Raw genomic sequence first — 15,322 nt, 5'->3', positions numbered from 1 at the left:
AAGGGTGTTAGCAAATAGGCACTCACTCATGAAATTGATTTTTAAACAACAATGGTATGAACTCCCCAGTTAAAATGTCCCAGATAATCAGAGTTCACACATGTATTCCCAATTTGATTTGAATTTATTGTGGTTGACACCAGAGTTAGATTTAAGCCTCTTCATTAATGCCAGTTACAGTGAAGAAGAAACCCACCCCCCCTTTCCTCAGGCCACACTTACCTTGGAATAAAATAACAATAAGGAGGTAATTCAGAAGCTCATGAAGAACACTCATAATACTTGCCATATAATCCTGGTGACCTTAGTTGGACCCCAAGAACTCACATAAAGATAGACGTGGGAGAAGAGAATCAACTATACATGGTTGTAGTTGTCCTTTGTCCTGTAACCTCCATTCACACATTGTGACACATCTGTGATCCTGTCAATCAATAAATCAATCAATACTTCAAAAGAAATTGCAAAATTATTACTAGCATTTTTCTTTTCTTTTCTGTACCATCTGCCCTGTCCATAAAGTCTCTCTTCAAATTCCTAAAACAAGTTAGTACACAGATTGTATTTAATGTGGTGCTCTGAACACAATTTCTCTCTCATGCCTCATACCATGATGATTTTTCTTTCCTTGTGGATTTGCTTGTCATTCCTTTTCATGGCCGATATTGCAGAAGCCACTCTTTGATGTGTCTGTTGGAGACTGTCATAGCCATTGTTAGTAGCATACTCTCTAGTATGGGCTCTTATTTCTGGGTTCCCAAAGTTATACTTTAAGTCGTCCTAGGGTTTTCACTTTTGCTCACTTTTTGGCTGAGCCTCTATTACCTAGGTCACATAGTTAAGAGCTTGCACTGTGGTCCAAGTACTTCCTTTTTAGTGTTAGGTTATACAGCTGTTATCAAACACATGCACGTTAGCTCCCACCCCATATCTTCTTCCCTCTGATACCATATGGAGTTACCAGCCTCCACCATTGCTCATATTGCTCCTTTCAAGATTACCAATAAGAGGACTCATCACTGAGACAAGCAAATTACGGCTCTTGTAGAAGTCAATAGTTGCCTTTAGCTTTTTGTCTAAGGGTGCTTATTAGCTGCCCTGTTATGGTCTCGCTTATGCAGCCATTTCTAGGAGAGAATATGGGACTGAAGTGAACTACTATTTCCTGATATTCTGGCTCTCACAGTCGGATATTCTCCTTCTTCTGTTATGTTTCTTGAACAACAGATATAGAAGCTGTGCAGTTTATCATGTTCATATGGTGTCATCCTTATTCAGCTCACCTTTCAGTGGTCATGTTAGTGAGAATTTGTGAGTATAGCTTGCAATATTACTAGGAGACACAATTTCATAGCAAACTCCCTCATCTGGCCCTTACAGCCAGTCTTCTTCCTTCTTCATTCTCTCCTGTGCCTTAGTTATGGGAGTGTTTTACAGATGCAGCCATTGGAACTTAGCTCCTCAACTCTGTCTTACCAACAAGACTTCTCACACATAAGACTGCCTCACAGCAGACTTCCTGGTATCTTGTTCTTCTAATCTTTCCCTCACCTCTTCTGTGATGTTCCTTGAACCATAGATGCAAGAGCTGTGATGAAGATGTATCCATCGGGGCTGGGCTACCCACAGACCATTGATCTCTGCATTGTATCTAGTTTTGGTTTTCTATGACCATATACATCTACTACTAAGAGAAGCTTCTTGGATAAGGGGTGGTAGCTAGACGTAGCTTTTGGTATAAGGATAAGATTTAGAATGCAGTAAGGAATTATATGGGTTTTTGTTGGGAACCATGAGAGCCCTGAGATAAACATCCTGCCCCAGCTAATTGAGAACCCTGAGACTAACATCCTGCCTGACAATCACAAGGATCCGGCTTGGCCCTGGGAAAAGAACATTCACGGAAATCCACCCCCTCCCCACCTGCTACCCTGGAGCTCAACCCCAGAAGATTTTGTAACTTCCATCTCCCTCCTTCCTCTTCCCCTCCCCTCCAAGATTTTTGCTTTAAATATGCTCTGCTCCACCAAGTAAACAGCTCTTGACAAGCAGTGCTTCCTTGAGTCCTGTCATCTCTCTCACCCATTCTTTATTCACAGGTTGTGACCCTCCTCGCTCTCCCGAATAACTTGGCCTGTGGGCCAGGTCAGGTTTTCAAAGTTACCCTAGTATATTCTTTTCTAATGTTCTTGACTTCACTAGCCCTGAGAAGTTGTTTATATTTCTAGTCCCAGGCATGATTTCCCTCCTGTTGAGTGGATCTTAAGTCCAATTAGACAACTACTGGTTACCACCAGAATGTGAGTACACTATTGGAGTGCACTTTTACTATACTGCTAGTCATTGTCCTGGTTCATAGGTGTTGCAGCTGGATAAGATTATTAATTTCTTTTCTTCTTTGGAAGCTTGCATAGTATTTTTTGGTACCATGGAAGCTAGACCACAGAAAGCAAGTTTTCAGGTTAGATCCTGCTTGAATCAGCCAAGTCTTATAGGGAGCAAGGTCAATAAAGAAGGAACAAGAAACAAATATCACCAAGGTTACTTGATATAGCCCCAAGGAATCATATTATTTACTTATTTATTTGGCTTTTCCAAGACAAGGTTTCTCTGTGTAGCCCTGGCTGTCCTGGAACTCACTCTTGTAGTCCAGGCTGGCCTCAAACTCAGAAATTCACCTGCCTCTACCTCCCAATTGCTGGGATTAAAGGCGTGCGCCACTACCACCTGGCTAAGGGACTGGACAGTACATGGGCCAGGAATTGAACCCTGGCCTCCCACGTGGCAGGCGAGAATTCTACCACTGAACTACCCATGCACTTTTTGTATTTAATTAAAATATATGTGCTATACATAAGTATATAACCCATATAGATATATATCTATTATACATGAATATGTTAAGCATTATTAAATACTTTAATGTATTAATATAAATTATTATAGAATGATATAGAGTATTATGTTATATATTAACATACTTAACATCATATACATTAATGTTTTAATATATTATGTATATATTGTACATCATAATAAAACATACACACACATTAAATGAAGTTAATGGTACCTGAACTGACAGTGCTTCCTGAAAAGAACCATAGACTAACAAAACACCAGTACCGGGCTGGAGAAACTTTCTTTCAGATGCTTGGTCAAGGTAGTTCAAATGTCTCCCAAAAATATTGATGCAGATCTTATTGAGTCTCCAAGGTTGCAGATAAGCCCCTATTGCTGAAGATACCACATACTTGGGACACAGGACCAAAATTTTGACTTAAATACACAAAGTCTAAGGCACCCTCAGTTTTTCCCCAAAGCTATGTATCTGCCACTCTGCTGCTCCCATTTTATATTTTCTGTTCTAGTTAGGTCTCCACTGCTGAGAAGAGACACCATGACCAAGGCAACTCTTATAGGGAACATTTAGTTGGGGCTAGCTTACAGGTTCAGAGGTTCAGTCCATTATCATCATTTCAGAAAGCAAGGCAGTGTTCAGGCAGGCATGGCACAGGAAGAGCTGTGAGTTCTGCATCTTGATTTAACTGCAGCCAGGAGAAAACTGACTCTTCCACATTGGGTGGGACTTTAAACCATCCCCACAGTGACACAGTTATCTGGCCACATCTCCTAACAGTACCACTCCTATGGGCCAAACATTTTCAAACTACCATATCCTTCAAATCTGGTTTTCATCCAGATGATGAAAGTAATTTTTCAAAACATAAAGGAGGTGATGAGAAGCCTCATCAGGTAAGAGTACTGACTGCTCATCCAAAGGTCCTGAGTTCAAGTCCCAGCAATCATATGGTAGCTCACAACCACCTATAATGAGATATGACACACTCTTTGGTGCATCTGAAGACAGCTACTGTGTACTTATTTATAATAATAAATAAATCTTTTTAAAAAATCATAAAGCTGTCATGATCCTATTCAGTCTTGAGTAAAACCCAAATTCTAGTTTAGAAAGGTCATTTTGAGCTTTGTCTGATGAATTATAAGTTCATGTGTACCCATACACTCTATCTTTCAACCCAACATTTCCTAGGCAAATTGCCTACTGTCCAAGGCTGGCAGTGAGATAAGGACTACTTTGTCTTAGGACCTTCTCACTCACCATTTCTTCTACTTGAAACAAAAGGCTCCCATGGCCCCCTCCATAGCAGTAGATATACATAAATGTTCATACATGTTCATACATCTTCCTGAAAAGACATACATATAAGCATGCCACAGAACTGACTTCTTAGTTTCTCTCAGGTCCTTTTTCTGGTACCTTCCATTTTTGCCTCAAGTGACCACTTCTGTCTCCCCTTTCACTGAATCTTGTTCCTTTACTTCTTATAAGCTTTGCAGTTTTGTTCTTGTATGCTCGTTTCTTTTCCTTTCTTTTCTTTTTTTTTCTGAACCTGACTATGGAAAGACAGAATATCATGATGGTAGCATGTAGAAGAGCAAACTTGCTCACTTTGTAAAGAGCAGCAAACAAAGGGAGGGAGAAGGGACGGGGGAGAATATACACTCTCAGGGGATGTCTCTTGCTGATCTACTTCCCCCAGTTGGATCCCAACAGCTAGTTTCTACTGCATTCTGATAATTTCATCAAATTGTTAATCTGTAAGTGGATTAATCAATTGACTAAGCTAGGGCTCTTATGAGTCATTTCTCCAAAGCTGTTCCTCTAAATGTTTGTCTTGCTGTGAAGAGACACCATGATCATGGCAGCTCTTATTAAGGAAATCATTTAATTGGCCCTTGCTTATAGTTTCAGTGGTGTAAGTCTATTGTCATCATGGGGGGGCAGCATGGTGGCATGCAAACATGCATGGTGCTGGAGAAGGAGCTGAGAGTGCTACATCTGCATCTTTGGGCAGCAGGAAGAGAGAGACACTAGGGGTGGCTTGGGATTTTGATACCCCAAAGCCCACCCCCAGTAATACACATCCTTTGCCAAGCCATGCCTACTCCAACAAGGCCATACCTTTTAATCCCTATCAAGTAGTCTCATTCCCTGATGACTAAGCATTCAAATATATGAGCCTGTGAGGGTCATTCTTATTCACATCTCTACAGCCTTCAACATTAGTTCAAGGGTGACTTTTCTGTATATTGCTAGTTGATGTAATTGCTGCAGTGAGTAACTGGGAGCTATAGTAAGTAAGCAACAATGAGCCATTATATGGACTTGGGAGTCAGTCATAATAGGTTGCTATTGGACAGAACCTGAGATGTTATCCAGAAATGTAGAGGCCAAATGGGTTGGTCACTAATAGCAGTAAAGACAAAAGAAAGTTCACCCTGTCTAAAATCAATGCTGAGCCATACAAACACAGTCTAGAGAGAGTTTGGCCCAACAGACTGACAGTATAGATGAACTACCAGAGCTTTTCTTGAATTGGTGAGAGAGGCCAAAGTACCTTGCACTGGGAGATTCATTTTAAAATCTATGCTCTTTATGAAACCCTCTAATAACCTGGCTTCCCATATGCCTGCTTCTCATTATACAGTAATAAACAGGCTTTCAATCTCTGTGAAGTTGATTATGGCAAGTTTGCCTCCAAGGGATGACAGAGCTACTTCTGTGTACTCAATAAAATCAAGTCTCTTAACCTAGCAGCCTGAGACCACACTTAGGGCTACAGTGACTTCATCAAGGTGGATGAAGTCTTGTGGGGACTTGAGAAGCAGCCAGCCGTGAGACTCAAAATTATGAACACTCTCTCTGTAGAGAAATTTTAGCCTGCATCTTGCTATATTTTATTTGACTAGAGGAAGGGATACCAATTTCCTTGTATGCATGCTCTTCCTGTCTTTTCTTGGAGAAATGAAGAAATTTTATGGCAGACACCTTAGTAGGGGAGGAAAATCCATGTGAGACCATAGCTCTTACCTAGGCTACTGTCTCTAGATCTCTGTCATATTAGGTAATGTACTATTGAGCTGAAAATTTATTTAGAGAAACAAAAGTTAGTGGAAAATGCAAATCTTTAATCCATGTTGCCTTTAATTCTGTGTTGAATCCCCCAATGACACTTGAACTGATATAAAATTCTGTCACCTGTTCTTAAAATTCAGAAATAGTTCCCAAACCACTGAGACTAATTTTCCTATGACAAATTTAATAGCACATGCTTCAGGAAAGTGACTTTGACAGATGAACAGCAGTCAGCATTAGCAGCAAAGATGCTGCTGCCTGTTCCCTGTTGAATGATGCTTTGCGTTTGTTTCTATTGCTGCTGCTCAAATGAGTCTGGTGCACAGACTCATCATACTGAAGCAGCAGGGGCTCCCACAGAAGTGTATTTGAGAACTATGATGCTGTTTTTGGAAGATAACTGAAGTGAGATTGACAGTAATGTGCCTCTTTAATTTCAGAAGGAAGTTTTGGGAAAAATCATGTTTTACTATGATGAATTCCATTTAAATTTCTCCTGTGATTAAAGAAGAAAATTTAAAACACCAGTGATTTCCCCTTTCCTTATCAAATTAAGAGTTGGACTGTAGCTCAATCAGTCAAATGCCTGCCATGCAAGCATAAGGATCTGAGTTTAATTCTTTAAACCCCAAGTAAAAAGAACAGCATGGTGGCATATGCATGTAATGCCAATGTTGAAAAGCATCCCTGAGGTTCATTCACCAGCCATTCTAGTCTACTTGGTGAGATTTATGCTAATGAGAGGTTGTTTCTCAAACAATAAGGCAATGGTGATTGGGGCATAGCTCCTAAGGCTGTCTTCAGGGCTCCACATGTCTGCACACATACATTCACATCCATGCCTATAAGTACATTCACACACACACACACACACACACACACACACACACACACACACACGAATGCAGGCATGCGCAGAGACAATGACAGAGAGACAAAGAGAGACAGAGACAGAGAGACAGAGACAGAAAGTGACAGAGAGAGAAAGACAGAGACAGGGAGAAACAGAGAGAAGCACACCAATGAACATAGAGAAAAAAATTTTAAATTATGAATTGTCTCCTTTAAGTACTGGTGAGCATCATTTTATGTGTGTGCAGAAACCTATCTTGGCCGATTACTGTGAGAACTGAGATATAGACAGATGACTAGCTACACAGCATCTACCATGTATGAACCACTCAGATCCAAGGCTGTGAATTGAACACATGTTTGTAAAATATTTATCAATTCCCATTGCTTAGTCTATTCCAAGGCACCTTCATTAGTCTTTGAGTACATTAAAAATGTGAAACATTCTGAACTAAAATTAATTAGCATGTACTTGCATTTAGAAAAATGCAAGGCATAGAATGAACAGTTTAGAGATACTTATAAATGAGGACAAGTCATATTACAGAGAGGCTGCCATGTGCTTTAATCCCATGTTGGCCAAACGCAGTGTGTTTCTTTCAAAGCACTACTTCATGATAGAATATTGCTGCTATCAATTAGAAACAGACTGCTACTTTTTACAGCATGGAATATACATCAAAGAGGTATGACAAAAAGCATCTCCACTGAACACCTGTGAGCTTATGCAGTGGCAACCAGAGAGTGAGAATTTTTGGTGATGAGCATTTCTGTGGGAGAAGGGTTGGTATGTGAGTACAGAAGTCTGGATTTTTCAATAGATGGCGCTGTAGCTTGGCTCTTCCATGTAACCCAAAGGTCTATGTGTTGAGGATTGTTTCCTGGCTTGGAGCTATGGGAAGGTGGCTTAGCCCTTTAGGTGGGGGCTCTGTGGGATGTATGTAGGTCATTGAAGTATGCCCTAGGATGGAACTGTTGGACTCTGGGCTCATTTTCTCTTTCATTCCCTGGCCTCAAAGTCATTAGTTCTTTTTTTTCCCTCTGCCCATGTTCCCACTGTGATATACCACCTCTCACCATTGGCCTAAGCCTGAAGCATCAGTAACAGACTGGAACTTTCAAAGTGAGCCACTTTTGTTTAAGAGTTTAAAAGTTGAGTGTCTCAGTATGTTTTATTTGTAATTGAAATCAGGAAGACACAGGCAGTCTTAACAATGTAGAAGGTTTGGATAAATGAGCTTTATTTGAAAAGGAAACTACAAACATGGAGTCTATGTTAACTGGTATCCAAGGAGGAAAGGGCAAGCTGGTGACCTGGGACAATTCCAGTTTCCCTGGATAGGGAATTCACCAATGACAGGAATCCTTTCAGATGGCACCAGCTGTTGGAGCAAAGCTTAGGGATCTCTAGTTCACTTTGGTCTAGAGCAATTTAGGAAGCATATATTGTATGAGTTAAATGGGCACTGAGGCCCAGTGAGACAAGAATGAATGTTGACTCCAAGAGATTCTTTTTGCTCTGATATAGAATCCAAGTATGAAAGCCAAACTTCTACCTAAGAATGTCCACATGTTAACACAAGTGAAGGCAAAGTTGATTTATTTCTTTGGGTTCAAAGACAGTTATACATAATCTGTCTTATTAAGACCAAAGCAGTGATCAGATTCTGAAGTATTTGAGGACTATGCAAAACAGAAGTCTCCAGTGTGTGATACTCTTACTGTAATAGCAAGTTCAATAGACAGTATACTTCTGTTAAACAGTTTATCCCCCAGACACTTAGCTGGTCTCTGAATAATATTTTAAGTTGCCATCAAAAATTGCTGGATTCAATAGACAGCCAACCCTAGCTTTTGAGATAGACTCACCTCTACTTTACAAGCCTTATAATCTTGAAAGAGTACTACTATGATATGGGTGTCATTATGTGGTCTCTGGTGGCTCTGAGCTTTCTATTTAATGATTTTCTTTCTTACATTGTACATTTTGCATGCTCTCTTTGTTCTGTCATAGGAAAAGCCCCTCATTCCATATCCCAGAAATATAAACTGTCTGAAATATAAATCTGTCTAAAATGTGGCAGGTATGAAGCTGCAGGTGCAGCACAGTAGTCATCAAGCTTTGTAGTGGTGGAGGTAGTTATTTATGTTCCTGTCACTGGAGACTTTAAGCAGAGTGTGAGCCTTTCATTAGATGTCTTCTAGCGTTTTGTCACTAAACAGTTCGACCTATCTGTATCTCCCCATTCTAATCTGCTGAGAATGCTCCTCAGTCCCTTCATTTCCTTCATCTAGTCTTCCTCATTCTTCCATTTCCTCCCTAATACCCTTTACTTCTTTATTCTGAGAAGATCAGTTTTGTCTTTGTTTTATTGATCCATTATAGACTGGTGCTTTCCAAATTGCACTTTACAGCATTTCACAGAGCCTTAGTCCATTCAGGTTGGTGTGAATCAAACAAACAAATCCCCAATTACAGACTGTGGGCTTGTGACTGTAAATATTTATTTCTCACAGTTGTGAAGGGTAGAAAAATCAAAGACCAAGGTCCCAGTAGGTTCAGTGCAAGAAAAGGACCTGCCTCCATTACAGACTGACATCTTGTTATGTTCTTGCATGTCAGATGGGGACTGGGAGATTCATTCTTTGTTCTAAAGACACTATCTTATAGATTGATTCTCTTCCACAGACCTTACCAACAAATCCAATCACATGGGAGTATTATGTGTTAACATACATTTTAAGGATACAAAACATACACTATATTACATTTGATTTGAAATAAGGATTCCCAAAATTTGAAATAGAATAAAATGAAAAATATCTGTTTGATTGTAGAAGATAGACTTTTGCAGTAGATTCTACTCTGTTATGAAATATGTTACTTTCAGTGATTATAAGTTAAAATATATTTATACTGCCATAGGCCACATGATACAGGTGGTCTTTCTATAAACACAAGTTCTATTGAGGCATTTCCCTAAACAAAAAGGAATATTTTCTGATCTGTAGGATTCCAATAATCAAATCTTCCACCATTGCTGCTGGTGGATGGGAAGTCAAAAGTTCCAGAATCTTTCTTCAATGAGAAGTCTCAATGTCCCATTGAGGACATCTCTCTGGGCAACAACCTTCATTTAGATGCATGTAGAGCTTTGGTTAGGAAAGAATCCAAAGTGAATGGTTAGTATTCACAGTGCCACTTACTACCAAACACTTTAAAGAAAGGAAAGTGTGGCCTAGGAAACTGAGGGAGAAGACCTGGCTTTCCAAATAGGTTTCTCATCTACAACACAGGTGTCAGCATCGTGCCTGCTTCCCCCTTCCTATGCTGCCTGAGAAGAAGCAGGTGTGCCTAGAGGGAAGGAACATTGATGGTCAGTAGCTGAACCAAAAGAAGGAATATTGATGGTCAATAGTTGAACCAAGACATTAAGAGAATGTTTTTCTTCTTACATTTCTCTTATCCTTTACCAAGAATTTCCATTTAAAATGACAAAATTTTGAGAATGGTAATTCTGTCTGCTTTAGTTTCTAGATCAAAATTCTTACATACATAAATTTTATTTCTCAATAAAATTACAAACTTAAAGGCATAAAAGTGATTATAGGAATAATTTATACAGTACACATAGGTGCTATGGAAAGAAATGATATCTGTGACATTCACGAAAATCTGTATTTTCTTTGCTGAGAGAGGATGTGATTTATTGGCTCTCAATGCTCCAGGGGGAAATCCCAGGTTCTCAAATTCATGATGCTTTAAAATGTCTTTATGCCCCAATGTTTTGATACACAGAGAAAATTGGTTCTTTGTAGAACTATCCAGGACAGAGAGACTTGGTTCTAACAGTGGCAAATTACTTAGAGGACAGTTTCTTAGCAGAGTAGTTCTGAACAGCAAAGTGTCTAGACCCATTTGCAAAATACACTAAGAGGCTGACAACAGTATGTGTTCATATAAAAATCCATGATGCTAACGCAAGCTAAGGAAGGAGAGTGTTGACCAAGATGGATCACAGCATTTTAGAGTCTCTTCCATTCATTGTGTGTCCGTGATTATTTTCAATTCACTGTCCCAAAATCTTTGTGAAAGTTTGATTATAAACAGTTACTGTCTGTAAGCAACTCCATTTATAGTAAATGCTATTCTAATCCATAACAATAGAGGTGTCTGCCTTAGACGGATGATAAGGAACTTCTGGTGTCAGCAGTAACAACAAAGCTATTTTTCAATTACTGGAGTGCAAGGCAGCATTTATTCCTTTTTATGTCTCTGGTAAGAGCACCATATGTCATTTTCTCCCTTTGGGGGAAATGGCTGCTGTGACTGAAGCACATTTGGTCATTTTACGAGTCTACAAGGAGCAAATTGTATGTCGTTTCCCATGCTGACTTTAACCTAGTCTTCTCACTTTGGGTTAAAATGTAGCTGTGTGTGCAGAAATTGTACTCAGGATAAAACACTTTAGCAGAGAACAATGCCAAATGTGATAGTTTTATTTAAATCCACAAATTTCCTATGGCTGGAAGAACTAAAAAGTACTCAATTCCTTAAAGACAAGACTTCTTAGGTGAGCAAAGGAAGGATGAAATGCTTGGACGTATCTCCAGGGAATTTATTTTGTTTTTCTACCTATTATAAAACCTGTACATGTGCAGATTTCTTAAATAAAATGGCACAATACTTGCACATTACCTGAGCTTATAATTTATGTACTTTAAATAGGCTCTGTGTGACTTGTGAAGCCCAAAATAAAATGTAAATGTTATGTGCATAGTTGTCATATTTCATTGTTTAAGGGCTAGTGGTGAAGAAAAACGTTCACACGGGGTCAGTACAGATGCCATTTTCTGTCTATCTCTGATTTCCAGCTGGTTGAATCCACAGATTCAGTGGAAGTTACAGATGTGGAAGGCCAGCTGTGCTGTCTTCTATGGAATGAGTTTCTGAGACTGGAAGAGGCTTAGCATCAAAGGCCTGCTACGGGAGAGCTATCTTTACTTCATGTAGAGAAGAGCAACTGGATTTCTGACAGATGTGCGTGGTGAATTTAATAAGACATCTGGGATGACGCCCACCATGAGCTTGTTCTCTTTTTGCACTTGCTTTTTACTGCATAGTAGCAGTGGCAATATGGTGGAAAAAATGGAGAATTAAAAACTCTGGAGACAATGAGAAGATCTAGGTGTTAGGGAAAGAAAGGAATGAAGAGAGAAAGCACAGAGGGCTTTAGAGTAAGGAAAGTAGTGTATATGATCCTCTAAAAAAATGATATGTGACATTGTTCATCTATTCAAACCATGGAATATTAGGGCAAGTCATGTAAATTATGGGCAATAATGATGAGTGAACACTGTAGTAGTAATATTTGAAATCCTGGCCTGGTACTTCTCTGCTTTAGAACATTTAGGTGACCAGATGAAAGACACACACAATCTTTACATTTTTAATATGCCTTAGACAACACAATAGCTGGGCAGTTGCCTACTGTCCATGCTGTAAGACTCTACCTTCTTATCAATAACCCCAAGTTATCACTTACTATTTACTCTGCTCCATCTGGGCTGTGCTGAACTTCCTCTGGACCATGTTCTCTTGGCCCTTCGCCCATGGTGGCTCTCCTTCTCCCTCCTGCTCATTCTTCCTTTATTTCAAGGTGGCTTCCATCTGCCCCTTCTCTCCTCATGGTACTCTTTCTCCAAGTCCGTGAAACCTCAACCCCACCTATATTTCTTTTACCCAGCTCTTGGCTGTGGGTATCTTTATTAACCAATCATAATTAACTTGAGGGCAGGGTCTCAGGGGTTATGTGTAGACTCCAGGTCTTGGGGGCTGCACTTAGCATTACAGTAGACAGCAAAAGACAAAACCTCAACAGAATATAGCTTCACCAACTGTCAGAAATATATATTTTGGTGAATGAGGCTGATAGTAAGAAAAGTGGTATGGTGAGGGAAAAGCAGGGGGATAAGTGGAAATAGAACTTTCTGTTCAATTGTTCAATTATTCCAAAGCTATTCTAAAAGTGACTAATTGAAAACTATATGATGGGGATGAAAAAAGACTAATCTTATGGTGTTTGGGGGTAGCTTTCTGAGTAAGAGTGCTTGCTGCAAATGTATGAGGACTTTACTTCAAACCCCCACCCATATAAAAGCCCAAAGTGGCTATACATTCTTACCTGTAACCTAAAACATGGAGTGGGGAGAAGGACTAGAGGATTCCTAGGGCTTGCAACTTGCCAGCCTAGCTTCAGGTTCAGTGAAAGACCCTGCCTGAAGGGAATAAGCAGAGTATGGTAGAACAGAATATTGTATCTCCTGCTGGGGTTTTGGTATCTGTATGCAAATGTGTACATACATTGTATGCTTACAGCTCTTGTGATAGTTTGAATATGCTTGGCCTATGAAAAATGGCACTATTAGGAGGTGTGGCCTCATTGGAGGAGGTGTGACTTTGTTAGAGAAAGTGTGTCATTGTGGAGGTAAGACTTTGAGATCTCATGTGTATGTTCAAATCTGGCCAGTGGAATCAGAGCCTCTTCCAGGCTGTCTGTGGAAGACAATTCCCTTCTGTGGCCTCAGAATCAAGATGTAGAACTCTTGGCATCTCCAGCACCATGTCTGCCTTGATGCTGCCATGCTTCCTATCATGATGCTAATGGACTGAACCTCTGAACCTGTAAGCCAGCTACAGTTAAAAGTTGTCCTTTATAAGAGTTGCATTGGTCACGGTGTCTGTTCACAGCAGTGAAACCCTAACATCTTCCCTCATAAAGCAGACAAGCAAGAAGCCCTTCATTTTCATGATTTAAATGTATGCATTCTTAAAATTGCCTACATTTAAGCTTTTTAAATTGTTTGCCTTCTAGGGTTACATTCTGATAAACTTGATCTGTTAAGAATCTTAAAATAATACATTTGCCTCCTAATTTCATAGCTTCCAGTCTAAGGTTTTCTTACCTGCTTGAAGTGTTAAAGTCCTCAATGTCTGGCCACGACACATGACTAGACAGAGAGGCTTGAATTCCTCCTTAATGGGCACAAAGGTAAATGTGGTCAGAGTCTAAAGTAGCTGCAATAATACCCCATGTAGCCCATAAGACAATATAGCAAACGATAACATTTCTGGGACAGTGTAGAGGTTCAGGGTATGAAGGAAACAGTTCACCTAAGATTCCTGTTGTTCATATTCATATACATATGCTGCTATACTTGTGTGTGTTCTGTCTGGACTTCACCCCCACGGTTATAAAAGGGCTGCCTGGCCCTTCCTCTCTCTCTTACTCTTGCTTCTCTCCCTTGCCCCTTGCCCTCTTGCTTCCCCTCTCTCTCCACTGACTTCCCCCTCTCTCCACATGATCATGGCCAGCCTCTACTTCTCTATCCTCTCCTTCTCTCTGCCTTTCTCTGCCTCTGCTACCCTCTTAAATTCCCTCCCCATGCCCCAAATAAACTATTCTATACTATACCAGTGTGTGTCTGGTCCCTCAGGGGATAGGGTCTGGGCATGGACCTGCTGAGGAACCCCCTTTCCCCACACCTAGCCAGAATATATTGTGATTTTTTAAAAAGTTTTATTGCATTATAATGAGAAAAGTTACATGATTTCAATTTATCTGAATTTGTTAACATTTAAAAACATATTTTAAGTAATAGAATTAAATCACATTCTTGTTTTCCTTTTGACCCCAACTCCTTCCAGAGACCTCCTTCAATACATACAATATCTTTTTTGTCATATTCTTTAAAATTTATAAAATATTATCACAATAAAAATGAGTATTGTAAAAGTTGTTTGATACAAAACAACAATCAATTTATCAGTATTATGTAGATGCTTATCTACAGCAATACTGAAAATACATATTTTTCTCAATATAAATTTTAAATAACTCCAAATGTATTTACTGTATATTCCAAAATAATACATCACTACTAATATTTTCTTAAATGAACATAAATATATAAAGTGTTTTTATTTGTTTGTTTGTTTTGTATTTAGTAGAGCTTAGAATCTTGGCTCTTACTGTGGTAACTTGATACAAGAGTTACAAATGTCAAGCAAAGCATTCAGTCTTACTCTTTATTGTTCTCTTACAAACTCCCTCCCAATTTAATTGTCTACATTTCTTTTGGGTATATAAATTCTTTTAAAATATGTAAGCTGTTCTGAAAACAATAGTATAGTGTAAAAACATGAAATAAACAATACTACTAATAGAGAGGCTGAGATAGGAGAAGCAAGATCTCAAGACCATTATGTTGTACACAGCAAGACACTGTCATGAACAAGCTGAAAGTGTATATGGATTGTATAATATTGGACTTATTTCTCCAATTACCAAATTAGAATGACCATTGGATGACAGTCAATAAATTTCTAATTCCTCATATTTTTGGATTTCAATTGATTAGGATATGTTGGTAATATTAATTTTCACATTAAGATATTGAGAAAAAGTAATTGTTACTTCCTGATGTTTTTGTTGTAAGAGGTGGAATTAGATTTGTGTGGATTTGTTG

At 39.2% G+C, this 15,322-nt stretch overlaps 1 non-coding gene across 1 annotated transcript; it reads right to left on the bottom strand.

Moving 5' to 3' along the window:
* Window positions 1-2,747: 2,747 nt before the first annotated feature.
* Trnag-gcc lies at window positions 2,748-2,818 on the bottom strand. The gene has a single exon. It is a non-coding gene; the product is annotated as a tRNA-Gly (tRNA).
* Window positions 2,819-15,322: the final 12,504 nt, after the last annotated feature.

The sequence above is a fragment of the Mastomys coucha genome, unplaced genomic scaffold (assembly GCF_008632895.1).
Source record: "Mastomys coucha isolate ucsf_1 unplaced genomic scaffold, UCSF_Mcou_1 pScaffold15, whole genome shotgun sequence".
Lineage (NCBI taxonomy): Eukaryota > Metazoa > Chordata > Mammalia > Rodentia > Muridae > Mastomys > Mastomys coucha.
Note: the sequence above shows the minus strand (reverse complement) of the source record. Positions and strands in the feature narration are given on the sequence as shown.